This window comes from Malaya genurostris, chromosome 1 (assembly GCF_030247185.1).
Source record: "Malaya genurostris strain Urasoe2022 chromosome 1, Malgen_1.1, whole genome shotgun sequence".
In the NCBI taxonomy this organism is placed as follows: Eukaryota; Metazoa; Arthropoda; class Insecta; order Diptera; family Culicidae; genus Malaya; species Malaya genurostris.
In genome coordinates this window covers 159366569-159383386 of record NC_080570.1, presented here as the reverse complement: position 1 = coordinate 159383386, position 16818 = coordinate 159366569, and the positions used below count along the sequence as shown (strand labels likewise).

At 38.3% G+C, this 16818-nt stretch overlaps 1 protein-coding gene across 3 annotated transcripts in view; it reads right to left on the bottom strand.

Moving 5' to 3' along the window:
- LOC131426476 (RNA-binding protein MEX3B-like) overlaps nt 1-16818 on the bottom strand; it is a 98465-nt gene that overhangs the window by 63738 nt on the left and 17909 nt on the right. Inside the window, exon 2 of one of the 3 annotated variants that reach the window (XM_058589236.1) lies at nt 6923-6966. The exons of 1 other annotated variant lie outside the window; for it this stretch is intronic. The gene's annotated coding sequence lies outside the window, so the exon portion shown is untranslated. Of the gene's footprint in view, nt 1-464; nt 1292-6922; nt 6967-16818 lie in introns of those variants that run through there. One more of the 3 variants, XM_058589237.1, reaches the window with a different exon arrangement.

Sequence of the window (16818 nt, the reverse complement as noted above, 5' to 3'; positions counted from 1 at the left end):
GAAAAAAATTGAACCCCTCCCAGTTCGTGCCCGGTTCAACCCTGAGCCGTGCCAAACGACGGACTCAAACTATCAATTCTGAGTAGTTGGGGCGATCTGCGTCGAAATCGAAAACACGACCGAGCGCAATAAACGTTCGGAAAGCAAAATTGGCGAACAAAAGAAGAACAATGAATCAGCAGGGAGACGGGATGATACAACCAAAACAACAACATAACTGCCATGCCACTAAAGCGAAAAAGAAAAAAAAAACTTTCACGTACATATCTGCGCATTGTCCATCGAGAGGGAGAATTCCGTGCCGTCTGTATGAAACGATAATTATCATCGTCATCATCGTCATCATCATCATCACTATCATCATTGCCGATCGGTCAGACCTTGGGGCTGGCCACCACAAAGAACCCTGACGATCTAATTGAGGAACATACGAAGCCCCCCAAAAAGACCGGATGAAAGCTTACCTCGCTCCAATCGATCCTTCTCTCCACGGGTCCAGTGCCACAGTTCGGGTCTGTTTTCCACGCACACCTCGCTCAGTCTGTTCTCTTCTGTCCGGTCTGCTTCGTCTGCTTTTTGGTTGTTGGCCCCGGCGGAACAACACAAGCCCCCTTTTCACGGGATCGGACCAGTAGTAGTTGAGGTATGTCTGGCTGGCCAGTTACTACTACTACACACTACCGCACTATACATTTACCACCGCGACGACCTCGCTTCCACCCGGATTACAACACCAGACTCTTTATTTTTTTCCCTGTTCGATAGCTTCTTTCATGTCCGACCAACTTTTGCTCTCGTTTTCTGATACGACAAAACAACAAATAAAAAAAAGCAGCACGACGAGAACCTTCGGACACCTTCTCAGCCGGAGCCTCCTCAGTCAGAACAACCAACGGCCGTCAATGTTTTAAATTTCACTAGAAAGTAACCCACCCATGGTAAGAATTATCGATTTTTTCTAGGCTAGACGGTAGTGTGCTCCGTAGAAGAAGGACAGTATTGGAAGTGGTCCGTCACGAAAGCCGCTTCCATACACGTGCTGGATACTAATTCAACTGAACTCACAGTCCCTGCCGGCTGGCTGGTTGGTTGGTTGGTCCTTGAGTGACTGATCAACTGCCCGGTGGTGCTGATATAGATGGGGACTAGTCTACTAGAGCCGGTATTTCTGATTCACCGTCTCCGACCGACCGACCGACGCTGAAGGGGTTGGTGCGCGGATGGCTGTGTGGGTTCGGGCCTTGATGTCTCGTGCACAATTATGTATGCTATATTCTCCCCCGGCTGGCTGACTGACTCTCGTAATGTGTATGCTGCACTGTTGGTATACGAGCAGTACTCTATCAGACTGCCGCCGGTGCCGGGTGCGCTGAGATCCCACTGATTGAATCTGCACCAGCTAAATTCACTCTCTCACTCTCTTTGTTGTCTCGCAACATCATTCGCGCATTATTCCGATGGTTCCCCGTTTTTGACAAGCACCGAAGAAACACACCACTTTGGGGCACTCATCGTAGCAGGCGAGAACGGCAGTGATAAAAATCTCCAACTCTCGCTCTCTTTCAACACACCATTGTTCGCTATCTTATCGACTCTCTCTCTAGGACCGGCTACCGGCGAAGGCTTCCTGTACATCCCTAGTTTAGAGTGGGTTCAGGAAGGGTGACGATTGTGGATTGTTGTCACAACTGCTGCTTCACCAGTTTACTAATTAAGTGCCACACATAAACCGACACTCTCTCGTTTGTTCTGGGAGAGTGAGTCGTCTATGTTTCAGCTCAGTACTCACTGAAGTTATGCTGTGAATACATAGACGAACCCGTGACGATTTATGAGGTGTTTAAAGTTTACTTCATCGGTGTGTGTGTGTGTTTGTGTTTACGTGTGTAGTACGCACTTTGTAGTATAAAAAAAAATGCCGGTATGCTTCTCTTAGGTAAAGGAAGTAGACCACACGAGAGGAGAGCATGTTTCGTTCGCTTGGAGCATAACTGATGGGCAGGGTAGCAACGGCGTAGTAACTGAGCGAGAGAACGTACGCCTGGCCGGGGTTTTGTCACATTTTGAGGGTGGTAAGCGGTCGGGTCCTGCACGGTTGGTGGCAGTAACTGTGATAAAAGATACAACCAGGATGAACGTAGTTTCTGGAACCGTTGGAAAAACTATGCTCTAACAAAGCTGTGATAAACCGGAACGAAATTGACGTTTCCTGTCAGGTAAAAACGATGATGAAGGAAAAATCCAATCCAAGCATGCGTTGACTTTTTTTTCAATTCTAATTGTAACTAAAGACTACAAACTACATTTTCAATGGAAAATCCCCAGTTGTTCAATTACGAATTTGGGACTTTTACTGTATTCGAGGTAATTTGACTATTAGGGAACGACTACATAAAAAGTGTAAAACAAACTAAGTGACTTTTGGAGTATTCTAACATGCCAACATGGCTTTTCAAAGGTTAGTTCGCGACTAAATCGGGACAGCGTATGTCTGTTAATTGTATAAAATCAATTCTTGATGATACCACCAAGGACATCAGTAGGGTGGCACAAGGTTGTATGGGAAAAAGATGAAAAGGTTTATTTTGAAGCTCCACCAAACTTTTCGGGCTCCTCCTGGGTCCCATACTAAATTCAAGCTAGATCGGTGAATCTATATTATAGGGCCCGATGTTTAAAGTTTGTGTGAGATTTAGTATGGGAAAATGGTTTATTTTTCAACAAAAAAAATGGGTTGGAGATCAACCTATAGACTCTAACAATCAGCGCACGTATTATTTTCGTAGGAAATTTAACGAACAAGAAAACTTTCGAAGACTACAAAACAGTCCGACATTTATAGAAAAATGGCTCATTTTTTAATTTATATGTTATAATGGTTAATCTGAGTTCATTGGTGTCTTCACAATAGTTACTCAGCTTAGTATAAAGATTTTTTAAAGTGTTAAGCCATGTTCCAAAACTCACTGTAAAGAATCAAAAAAGTCTAACTTTTTAATTTGAAGAAATAGTTTTTTGGTGAATTTGACAGTTTTAGATTTGAGTTCATCTAAAACATTGTCAAATTCACCAATAGCTTTACAGAAGACTCTCTACCTCATACAGTTTAGAAGATATGGATGATGCTAAGGAGTGTATCGAAAAGTAGCTAGCAACATTGATTATTGAATAAAAAAGCGAAAAAAAAACATATTTTGACATCAGTTTTCGATATATTGTAGAAAAATTACATTTTTATGCATTTCACTGATTATATTGAAGAAAATCCTAGTTTCTGTGAAACGCTCGCACTTTAGACTTGACATTCTTCATTAAATTCTGCACAGTTACTTTTGTGACTTTCCTGGTGGCAGCTGTCCAGTTTTTTTAACTCCTGCATGTTTTGGGACACTGTACCTTCCTTCCGAAAGTGCCGCTTGACAATTGCCCAATACCTGCCAATTGGCCGAAGATCCGGGCAGTTCGGTGGGTTGATGTCCTTTTCCACGAATTGTATATTATTTATGAACCACTGTAGAACGGAGTTGGCGTAGTGGGCTGAAGCCAAATCCAGCCAGAAGAGAGGAGGAGCCTTATGCTTTCTTTACAGTGGCAGCATTCTCTTCTTCAAACATTCTTCCTCGTACACCTTGGCGTTAATTGTCCCCTTCGTGAAGAAAATCGACGACCGCAAACCACAGGTATAAATTGCTTGCCAGACCAACACCTTCTGCCCAAACTTTCCCATCGCCACCGTGGTGTCAGCGTCGTCCAGGTCCTGGTACACCGATTTCGTATAATACTGCGGTCCGGGCAGCGCTCGAGAGTTTTCCTTGGCGTAGGTTTCGTCGTCGGTCAGGATGCATCCGTCTTTATTCTGTAGAATCCGGTTATACAGTTTTCGCGCTCTTGTTTTGGCCTGAACTTGCTGTACCAGGGACTTTTTCGGCACCTTCTGTTTCTTGTACGTTTTCAGGGAGTTCCGAGCTTTGATCCGTTGAATCATCCCGATGCTGGTGTTGAACTGCTTGGCCAAATCCCGCGTCGACGCCGATGAGTTTTTCCTGATGTACTCTACCACTTTTAAGTCCCGGTCGGGCTGGCTGGGACCCGTTTTCCTATCGGATCGGGGCAAATCCTTCATGGAAAGGGTCTTACCGAGCTTCTCGATAATATTTTTGACACTGGTGTGGTGCACTTTCACCCGTTTTGCAATTTCGTTGTACGTGACACCACTTTCTGAGCACCAAGTGTGCAGAATTTTCTTTCGCGTTTCCTGATCAATTCGCCTCATCATTGAAACGATAAACCGTACCGAAACCAATCAATTGCGCAGCTGTTATTGACATGTAAACAAACATGTCACCGCAAAACACGCTGCAAAAAATTAAGCCATTTCAGAGTAATAACTGTTTGAATATTGCTAACTACTTATCGATAACAGATCGGCTGAAAAGTTTGTATCGTTTCTATGAGAGGGCGCCACTAGAATTAAATCCATACCATTTTCAGTTAGTACCAACCTTCAAAAGATACGTGTATAAATTTGACAGCTGTCTGATTATTAGTTTGTGAGATATTGCGTTTTGAGTGAAGCTACTTTTGTTATTGTGAAAAAATGGAAAAAAAGGAATTTCGTGTGTTGATGAAACACTACTTTTTGATGAAAAAAAGGGCCGCCGATACCAAAAAATGGCTTGATGAGTGTTATCCAGACTCTGCACCGGGCGAAGCAACAATTCGTAAGTGGTTTGTAAAATTTCGTACTGGTCATATGAGCACCGAAGACGATGAACGCAGTGGACGTCCAAAAGAGGCTGTTACCGATGAAAACGTGAAAAAAATCCACAAAATGATTTTCAATGACCGTAAAGTGAAGTTGATCGAGATAGCTGACACCCTAAAGATATCAAAGGAACGTGTTGGACATATTATTCACGAATATTTGGATATGAGAAAGCTTTGTGCAAAATGGGTGCCGCGTGAGTTCACAATCGATCAAAAACAACAACGAATTGATGATTGAAAACCATGCTGAAATTGAACGAATTAGGTTTCGAATTGCTCCCTCATCCACCGTATTCTCCAGATTTGGCCCCCAGTGACTTTTTCCTGTTCTCAGACCTCAAGAGAATGCTCGCTGGTAAAAAATTTAGAATCAATGAAGAGGTAATCGCTAAAAAAGAGGCCTATTTTTAGGCAAAGGACAAATCGTACTACAAAAATTGTATCGAAAAGTTGGAAGATCGCTATAATCGCTGTATCGTCTCTGATGGCAATTATGTTGAATAATAAAAACGAATTTTGGCAAAAAAATGTGTGTTTCTATTAAACGACACGAACTTTTCAGCCGAACTGTTACACTCCTTTAGAGCTAAAATTTTACGTGGTTCCTCTCGGCCAACGTTGTCAGAACAGAAGGAAAGGTGAAGTATTCAATGTAGTTTCCACTATAATTCATATGAAAATTATAATCGGTTGAAATTGAGTTCTGGATTTTTTCGCGCTGTTTCGGTTGCAAAGAAATGCTTAGCAGTTCATATTTATTTCATTTAAGTATTATATCAGCCTGCAGCAATATTAATTTCATAGTTGACTACTTCCTTGTGCCAATTTCAACCAATCGCGAGCTGGTCCAAAACTGGCTCTAAAGGCGGATACAAAGTTGTCTAGTCCTGTCCTAGTATACTACAAGCTTTAAGATCAAAGATGGCGTCGAAAACCAAGTCCAAGTGTGAAAAGCAACTGAATGGGATCGCATTGAAAATCCGGATCTGTTCGCAGGAAAATTTGCAAAAAAGCATAGGAAGTACGCGAAGGTGGAGAAAATATTGCAGAAGAGACCAAATCTTTCGGTACTGTAGCTAGAAAAAATTGACAGTCAATATGCAGCTGTGGTCGAGCTTCATCACTACCAAAACAGCAAACACGCCTAAAGAAGCGGTTGTTAATAAGCAGCCATGACGCTGGTACGATTTGGCATCTTGTCACTACGCCAAAAAGGTTTTGAAATGGTATAAAGCGGATGGTGTCTATGTCGAACCGACAGAGGCAAATCCACGACAACAGACCGGATTTGCGATCTACCGAACGGTATTGAACTCTCGTGAAGAGAGAACTATCTCAATATAAACAAGCCACAACTATAGAAAAATTTCGACAATCTTGGATAAAAGCAGCTAAATCGGTTCCACAGACCCTCATGGCTAGAGTAAACTCAAAAGTTCGACATTGAAAAACAACTTCTTAAAATGTATACTTGATTTTCAGAATGTGTCATTTGATAATTAGAAACTTATTGTGTTTTTTATCCACCGGCTGACAGAGAATTGCCATCATAAAAGATAATGAACTGACTAAGCACGGCCAAACCTTTCATTTGGCAAACATCAACGTTATATTTTGTATATTTTTTTGTATGAATGTAGTGTTATAAATTTGAATTTGCTATTGCAGCTAGAATAACATTCCAAGAGCAAGTATAAACCGAAAAATAAATCCGACTAAAAATTTGGAGCACCATGCAATGAAACTTAGAAAAATTATCCTGTTTAATCACATTGTTTAATCTGTTCAATAGATATAACAAGACAGGCTATATTGCTCTTAAATAATTCTAACAAGAAGGGGTTTGAAACAATTTTAAAAAAATGAAAAATCATTCCGCATTTTATAGCAATCTGCCACGAACTAGAAAATGAAGCTTTCGTTGTTATAAAATTGTTTTCAGCCTTGTGTTTATTCGCTGCTCGCATCAGGAAACTGTCTACCGGGAATCGAACCCAGGGAATCGTTGTTATTGATAACAAAAAAGCATGACCTTCAGAGATTAGACTTCATTCAATGAAACATCTGTTGCCAGAAGATTAGGTACGTATCTAAATGTACGGTTTTATCACATCAATTTTTGATTATTTTGGAGAAAATTTGCCTGTCGACTTACCCTTGGAAAACTTTAGTAGGCGGCAAACTTCGCAAAGGGCAAATCTGAAAATGATCCGAAAAAGAATTCATTGTTACTACAGGGTTTTGAATACAATCATTCTGTGGAGTATCCTAATTTTAATTTAGATGATCGTCTGGATATTATGAGCAACTCCAACAATGGGTAGCAAATCATCGGAATTCACGTACTCTGATCGAAATGAAATTTTCCAAACGTTTTCAGTATGACAAACCATTTTGTTAATGGATGTAGAACGACTGAATTTTGAAAACGGTCTGAATTTTGAAAAATCAGGTTTCTTCGAAACGTTGTAACTCAAAAACTGTACGCAAAATAATAATAAATAATAATAATAATAATAATAATAATAATAATAGTAATAATAATAATAATATTAATAATAATAATAATAATAATAATAATAATAATAATAATAATAATAATAATAATAATAGTAATAATAATAGTAATAATAATATTAATAATAATAATAATAATAATTACACGAAATGAAATACGAAGACTTTGTACGTGTTTCAAGTTTGGGAGAAAAGAGTGGGAAACTATTCTTTCTCACTTGACCTAAGATATATAATCTACTGAATTTATTACTATCTAACACATGGATCAATAAGTCCCGAGACTAAAGCAGAGATGGCGCTAGTAGTAAACCAGTAACCACGTCTTTCTGGAGTACTAACCTTTGCTTGAAACGGGTCAAAATTTTAAGTCGATACGACCAGAAACAGTTGAGTTATCGAGGTTGGAGTAAAGTCGTTTTGTAGTTTGTTTAAAAAATGGGAAAAGTCGAGTTTCGTGTTTTGATAAAACATTGTTTTTTAATGGGTAAAAACACCGTGCAAGCGAAATAATGTATTGAAAAATGTTATCCGGACTCTTGTCCATCAAAAGCAACGTTTTGTCGGTGGTTCGCCAAGTTTAAACGTGGTAGTACCGGCACAAATGACGCGGAACGCTCGGGTAGACCTGTGGAAGCCGTTACACCGGAAAATGTAAGTGAAGTGATAAAAATTATAATGAAAGATCGTAAAGTGAAGCTCCGTGAGATTGCTGAGATGACACAGATATCATATGGAAGTGTATTTACTATCCTTCATGAAAAATTGAGCCTGAAAAAGGTTTTGTCCAAGTGGGTGCCGCGATTGCTGCAATGCACCCTGCCACAAGTCGATGAAAACAATTGCGAAATTGAACGAATTGGGCTTTGATCTGCTTCCCCACCCCCCATACTTGCCAGATTTAGCTCCCAGTGACTACTGGCTCTTTGCTGATCTTAAAAAAATGCTCCAGGGAAAAAGATTTGGCTCAAATGAGGAGGTCATCGCTGAAACTGAAGTTTATTTTGAAGCGAAAGATAAATTTTTTTATAAACATGGTTTTGAAAAATTGGAAAAACGTTGGAACCCTAAAAGGTGATTATGTTGATGAATAAAAAAAATTGCAAAAAAAATGTTGTTTCCATTGTTAGTCTCGGGTCATTTATTGATCCATGTGTTATAACTGATACGATCTGATAGGATCTTCTTATAAAGTTAGTCAAGAGCAAGAAACGAATTACGATTTCTTTGTATTAAGTAAAATGCTGTTTGATCAAATCATGAGCAACCGATCGGAACAAGTGAAAGTCGGATGGAATTAGTTTTGATGATTATAGCGGTTACGACAAAGGCTACCCTATATGACGTCTCAAAAATTCAGCGAATCATCATTAGGCGGATTGAACTTGGGTTATTAATGTTGTTCAATCTCGAAATGAGCAAACATGCTTCTTATATTTGAAAAAACTTTCAATCAAGGATCACATTTTGCAATTTATTGATGCTCCCATACCAAACGGAATTTGTCTGCAGTATCACCAGAGAACCAGACGTTACACAAAGAAAAGTAGCATCCATCCATCCAGCTCAGGGCATGCGACAACCGACGACGTAGAAAAAGTCATACAAAGACAGGAAGGATCCTCTAACTGCACTGGCCAAAACTAATCAGAACTCAGTGGTGAGTAATCGGGGAAGGAGCCAGGGGATCGGCAGTGGGACAACTACACAACTACAACGGCAACCGCCGGCAGCAGTAACAGGAGCAAGGAGCGAGTTTCGCTCTCGGTTTCGGAATCGGAATCAGTTCGGCACTGCAAAACTGCATCGCGTGGAACCGGTAGACCCTTCTCTTCGACATCTCAGCCTTCGACGATACCGGCTGCATATGTGCAGCTTCTGTCTGTCGTGGAGTACATATTTCCACATTATTTTTTTCGTTTTTACTCTGTTTTGCAGTTCGTTTTTTGTTACCCTCACTCGAAAGCCGTCTGCCGGTTCGCTAAATCGTCGTTGTCGTCTCGTCGTGTTTCTTCTTTGTCGGGTTTCTTACGGCTTGCGAGTGCCGTTTTTATTTTCTTCTTGTTCCCCCTTCAACTTGTGTGTTGATATGCATCAAAGAAAATGCACCGATACGGCAGTCGACTGCGGGTTAGCGCTAGGCTGCCGCCGCTCTTCAGTCAGTTGCACAAAATGTGGTAGAATTTGCACCGTTCGATTCTCGATCGCAGTGGGTTCAGTGGAGTAGGATTTCAGCTTCATCACTCACCATGCCTTCGAATATTGAAGAAACTTCATTAATCCAGGAATTATGAGGAGTAAGCTTCTTATTTCTATTTGTTGTCGATAGCAAATCAGTCAAATTTTCCAACCAACGAAACGAAGCAGGCACTGCGCTTTGTGACATCGCTTCGCTAGACGAAAACCTAAGTCGATTGGAAACAAAGCAACCCGATAGAGTGTGGCTGAAGAACTCATACCGCAAGCGTGATGTGCCCGGCTCATACACAGACATGTACGTACCTCCAGTACGGTCGACAGCCAGACATTGAAATTATAGTTTCAATTAATTAGAGGGTCGCTTGCCCTTTATCACTGCCAGACTGATGGCAGGGTAAAATGGAGCAAAAAAAAAAGACACCCTCAAACTAGGAGGAACGGATGTGTCCCTGCTTTCCTGTTTTTTTTTTTTTTTTTGTTAAATTCTCACACAGCCTTTGTGTGTGCATGTGACTGACAACCAACAATGATTTCTAGGTTTCAGTGTGTATCAGTTTACGTTCAGAGTGACACAGAACATACCGAATTGACTAGTAAAATTTGCTGATTCTTAACATCAACATGATAAATGCACGTTTGATTTCATCAAGAAGACCGATGTAAAATTGTAAAGATTCAGACAAACATTAATCCTTGATAAAGTCTAGTTGTATGAAGTAATTTAAGTAAATTAAATATGATTCGTACTAGTTTTTTGAATATGATCACATAGACTTTTTAGGTTGAGGTAAACTTCAAAACAAATCTATCAGTATTTAATATAGATATGTATTGGCTATACACTGGTTCGTCTCCAAACATAGGATTTTTGATTCAACAGTAGAAATTATGATTCAATTATAAACTTTGATTAAAATAAATGTTTAAACAGCGTTTGCGTTAGCTAGAGGATAAAGAAGTATTAGGTACTTTGCAAAACTGGATTCCAGGCACAAATGCATTTAATATGAAACGCATTTGAGAGTGCCAAATTATCAAACGATATCAGGATTCTTATCCAATTCTCAGAGTCATTTTGTCATTTCATTAGAGACTCTAAGAATTTATGTCATTTTGGATTCCATATTGTCCTTGTACACAAATGGAAATGGCTTGACTTATTGAATCATAGAATGCATCAATTTATGATTCTTCTAGAACTGTTAACTGGTGTCTGAAAAAACGGAAGGATTTATAAATTATTAATACTGCGGACAGAGAGCTCGGTGGAATTTTCAGGTAACAAGATTTCGTCCAAACTGCGTATTATCGACCTAGCAATGTTTTTGGGTTTTAAAAATGAAAAAAAAACAAGGTTAACAATTTCTTAACATTTTAGTAAAAAAAAACCATTTTATTGGAGGCCTTCAAAACGAGACATCTTTCGTTGGCTTGAATCTGGGCGATTGTTTATATGAAAATAACAAAGCTAGCATAGCCATAGTAACAATAATGTTGCCAGTTGAGAACATTTTCGGGAATTTTCACTTGACAAGGATTAATGTAGGAATAGGCTAAGCTAACTTGTTTATTCCGCGAACCAAACATTGGCGACCCGGTTTTACATAAACCTAAGGTACCAATCTCCAAATATCAAGGGGGACGTGCCATTTGAACCAATTTGTTCTGATATGTCATATACTCAAACCCAATACAAATTATAATACGGAATGCTCTGATGAATTTTCGTGGACACGTTTTGTACTACGCTGTGCACTCTAAAGGTACAATCAAATACAAATAATAATACCCATAGGTCCTATACAAACGAGTCGCTATTATTTGGTTCATCAAAAAGAACAAGTTAGCCTAGCCCAACATTCTATTCAGCTTTGACAATAAGTGTTACCGAAAATATTTCTAGCTGGCAACATAATTCAATGTTGCTATAGTTATATTAGTCTTGTTACTTTTATACAAACAATCTGCGAATTCAACTCCAGAAATGTATGATGTTGTATGTTGTATTCTCTCATTTTTCGGGCACAAAACTATTCCTGCGCTATCTGGAAGGACAATAATGATGAAGACGAATATATAGAGGACCAATTCATGAATCTGTACTCTGTTCATATCCACTATGACCCAGTTCCACATTGATCTAAAAGAGATGGATCAGGAAGTTTACAGCGATATTCCCAAAACGGATCGATGATCTATGACAATAAATATCCCACATGATGAAGAATGTGCCAAAAGATCACCTCTATCGTCATTGTACAGATTTAGCTAACAGCTAATATTCGAAATAAATGCGTAGTACCATTTGTTTCAACACATTGCTCAGAATTTCAAACATTTTGAATAGGGCTTCTGGCTAGCACGTGTTTAACATATTTCTTGCTGGAAACTTCATTTCAAATGCTTGAAATTAAGGACAAAGTGGTTAAAGAGATGGCGCTCAGCATTGTTCCTACTGATCGACCAACGAAGTTTTTGTATTGCAAGCAGCCTTTGTGAGAGAATTACGCACGTTCAGAAAATTATCTTTGAATCACTTCGTTTTCAGACTAATCATCGAGACAGGATAAAGGATTTATCGAAGCGAAAATAGTTATTATGGAAAAGATGTGGTCCACACAACAGAAATATTTGTCCATGATAATAGAATATTTATAGTAACTGTTTTTATCATGCGACAGCTAACTCGTGATCATTTAGCTTACATGCGATGCGTAAATTGATTGTACAGAGTTAAAATGTAACAGTGATGCATGATTGTCTTTGAACTAAAGTAAATATTGATGCATGAAATCAGAAAAAGATACACTGATTTTTCAACGCTTTTATTTTGCTTTGTAGAAATATACAGTTTTTTTAAACCGAAATTCATTTTAATATATATCTTCACATTTTCGTATCGTACAGTTTCCTCATCTTTGGCATAACTCCAATGAGAAGTACTTCTATGTCCGATTTTTATACCTTGTGACACTACACATGATCAGTTTTCCAATCAAATGTTCTAATTTTGCACGAGAGAAACTCAAATGTTGCTGTTCCGAAGCAACTTTTTGTAACATAAATTAAAAGCAAACGGATTCTACCATTTTTGATACAATTCTAAGCATGGTGTATAACTGCATTGTACCTATCTAGCGATACTCATTATAATATTTTTTGTTATCATTCAATTAAGGGTTGTGATTTGAAATAAGCAGAGATTGTTGTGAATTGTCTAATTATTTCCCTGGAGATCCGTTGCAATTTTTTTGTGCTTCCTGTTTTAGTATGTCAAAACCAATAACGAGAAATCCAAATTACTAATAATTACTAAGAATATAATACGCTTTTCAACTTACTTTACAATAATAAACAATCCTGATAGCAAAAATTTTTTGATATAACCTCAGGCATAAGAATAATAAACAGTAACTATGGTGAATTAAATTGTACCCCTCAGCGTTGCCAGTTGTATGGAAAATTTTATAAAGTACATTGTCACTCAGACAGTGCACCGCATAGCGCAAAATGTGTCCTCGAAAATTGTTCGAAGTCAAGGGGCAAATCACTCTAAACTCTAGACAATCTCATACTAATAAACTCATGTCATTCCAAAATAATTTTCTCTAATTTCATTTAATCCCAACTAGTCTAGATAAGTTTGGGTAATTTAAAACTAATCCAACCTAATTTTGCCTAATCTTGTTTGAAGTGTATCTGTCATTCGAACTCCCACGCAGAGATGCCATTTATACAGATTTTTACATGCGCATACAGATTTAATACAGAGTACAGATTTTATACATATTTTTCAAATTAAATACAGATTTATACAGATACCACAAAAAGTAAGAAAGAAATAATGAAACTTTTCCATCTGAGCGTGTTTGATTGCCCATATTAAAATGAAAATTTTTTCGTGCAGCTGTTTAATGATGAACGCTGAAATACATTTATATCATAATTTGAAACCAATTTGAATGATGTTCAAGGAAGTCATGGCGTCATGAAACTTTATTGTCAGACTGAAAAGTTGTATGACCTGACTTGACGTTGCGTATTGGGCGTTTGAATTCCATGTTTGAATTCCAAGTCATCATTTTCAAACGAAAAAAGTATATGGATTTACAATTCAATTGTGGTTAGTAACAAAAACAATTAAATTTCGTCGTTGAATGTTCTTGTCAGTGCGGCAAGGACTTACGATATAAAGGAATGCTCCTTGCATCTGCCATTCTATAACAATAATCTAATGGAATAACATCTTTAAACATAATTTTATTTCCGAAATTTCCATTCATTAGTAAATAGAGATAAATACAGATTTTTATACAAAGCAATACAGATTTTCTATGAAAATATCTGGCATCTCTGCTCCCACGTTTACAGCTTCTTATGTCAAAATAATGCTTTTCCAGATCTCGGCTAAACTTCTCTAATCCCATTCTAATCCAGCGAGATCCCTGCTTAACTTTTTTACTCCTGGTAAAACTTGTTTGAGTTCAGACAAAGTTTAGAGTGATTTGCCCCTTGGTCGAAGTATTCCGTATTATAATTTGTATTTGGTACAATGTCAGAGTGACAATCTACTTGAATGAAATTTTTAAATAACTAGCAACGCTGAAGGCTGGAAATCGATTCACCATGGATACTGTTTATTATGACGAAAAAATGAATCACGGTTGAAGACTAAAAGAAAATATTTGTATGTTTGCGATATTAATTTTAAATCTTTTTATTGTAGGATTCACAGGACACGGCGGAATAAATACAAATCTGTATCTGTTTTATATAGGAAATTAAAAATTCATCTGCGGTCAAGGAGAAATGCCTTTACTCATGTCTAGCTAAGTTACAAAATTGAATTATGAAAGTGTATACACCAAAACAAAACTTTCAAACAATTAAATCACGATCGTAGAGACAGATAACAGATACCAATAATCATGTATCAAACATCCGGACTCAAGTGATCATTGTGGAATCGTAAGATAATTCGCACGACCTGAGGGGTAATCATCTAATCTCTAGATGGTCTTATCATTATCGTAATATTCACCAGTTTATGACGCTCCTAAATTTTTTAAATCTGGTTTGATACCTAGCCGTGATCAACAAATGATTCTCTAAAAATTTGTATGCAATAAGAAATATACAACCAAAACTTTTTTGTGGAGGCACCCAAGGAAAATTTCTAAAATAACACCGTGACTCATCTGGACATTTTTAAGCTTATCATACTTATCAATTCGCAAACATGTTTGGTTATCAACTTAACCATACCAACAATTCGTGGTACCGATCTAGATGATATCGTAAAATTGTGCACTAGCCTTAAGGAGAAATGTTTGTTTCATTATGCGCCTATACAATGCAGACTTAACCATTTTCCGAATCCAGAAAAGAATTTATTTATTTGAATTAAAATTCGGATTCGAGGAAACTTTGGTGGTATCTTTTTATTTATTATGGAATCATAAATAAGCAAATAGCAACATTAATTGAAGTTACCAGAAAGGAATATTTATGGTGACTTGGCCTTGTCGAGAGTTAGTAGAAGGATGGACTAGAATGTTTTGTGAACCAAACATTGGCGATATGTTTGTATAGGACTTAGGCGTATTATTATTTGTATTTGCTCAAACCATAAGTAAGAGTGAGATCTGCTGTCTCTGCTCGATCATCCATCGACTCTAAGGGTAAACTGCACAATTTTCTAACTATTTTTTCCTGCGATGCTCCTTTTTTGAACCGAATCGAAGACAGTGCACTCGGTTTTCTCGTTGATTTATGGTCGATTAATCAGCAAAATAACGTAGCGACTCTACTAATGAGATGACTACTGGTACAATGATCCTAGTACCGAAATATTGTTCCATTTTATTTGTTCGTGCTAATGACCTCTGGCGGTATCGCAATTTGAGCAATTAACGTCAATTCGAGAAACGCCAATTAAAATAATTGAAATGATCGTTGATAAGGATGAACAAATTTCGCTGTTTTAAATATCACATAGAACATACTAAAATACTTCCAAAATGTACTGTAAAAATTCGAATGCAAAATTATCATGAATTTTGAAGTTAGCATCAGTTACTAACACAAAACAAATTTTAAACAAAACCATAGACTAGTATTGGAAACATTAGACAAAATATTTTTAACCAAAAGCTATAGACTTTCAAAATTCGACCAATTGATTACACAAATCTCAGAATTTTCCAATAAAACCTCCCGTACTAGTTTTTTTTCTCTATTCTGTATTTCTTTAGAAATGATCAACTATACATTTGCGCAGTTCCGATCTCGGTCTAACTCAACTGTAGCCTATCGTCAGTCAGTTCCGAAGGAGAGTAGTAATTTTGCAACTTTTTTTGCGCAAACCCCTGTTTGCCAGAGCTTCATCGCCTTTGAGATGAATGCAAAAGTGAAGCAGGAAAAAAACTGCATTCACAAGATGCCCAGCAGACGACCGTCTGCAGCGAATTGAGATGCATTCTTTTTATCCTTCGTCGATTTGTTTCCTTGTGCACGGGTGATCAAAATTCAGGTAAACTTCCATTCAATCGCAAAGAGGGATTTTTTTTGTTGCTTCCTTCACCTTCATAGCTGCTGTTAGGTAGGTAGGTAGGTAGGTATAGACAGACGATCCGAAAAAGTTCAGCTGCCAAATTTTGACGGAGGACCGATTCAACGATAAGAGAAAGAAGTGCCTACTTCTTCTGGCTACAACTGGAGGTCCCTGAAAATGGAAAAATTATCCCGCCATAAGGCAGGTTCCGTTAAAATTCAAATGTGCGACAATAATTACGACCGTCGAGCACCGTGTGACAAAAAGGACCGGAATAATGCTTGGAAAAGAAAACTAACTAACCGACGACTCCGTTGAATCGAATCGAGGGGTTGGTCCTATTTGTTCCAATAGTGTGCAACCGTGTCCGTTCCACTGTTCCCCATGATCACCCGACCGGGCCAATATGGAACGCAGTTTTGGCCCGCTGGGCTAAGGACCCTTTCTAAATGTATAAATTGGCGTCCAGGGGGTTTGGTTGCGGTTTTCAACCGTCATTCCAGTTGAAGGATCAAAATTGCGGAGCGCTAGATTGGAATTGACTACAATTGTCTGGAATTGGTAGAAACGTGTAATCTCAGTTATCAGTTCGAAATCCGCCCATATTCCAAAGGAACTTTCCAGAACCGAGCAGACTGAAAATGTTCTGGGACCGAGACAAAAAAACGGCATGCTGTATCCAGACGAACAACTTACATACCGAGCGAGCAAGAATACATGCGCTTTGTGTGCATCCTCCGGCCGGGACTACAGAAGACAAAAAAAACATTACCGCATGCTGC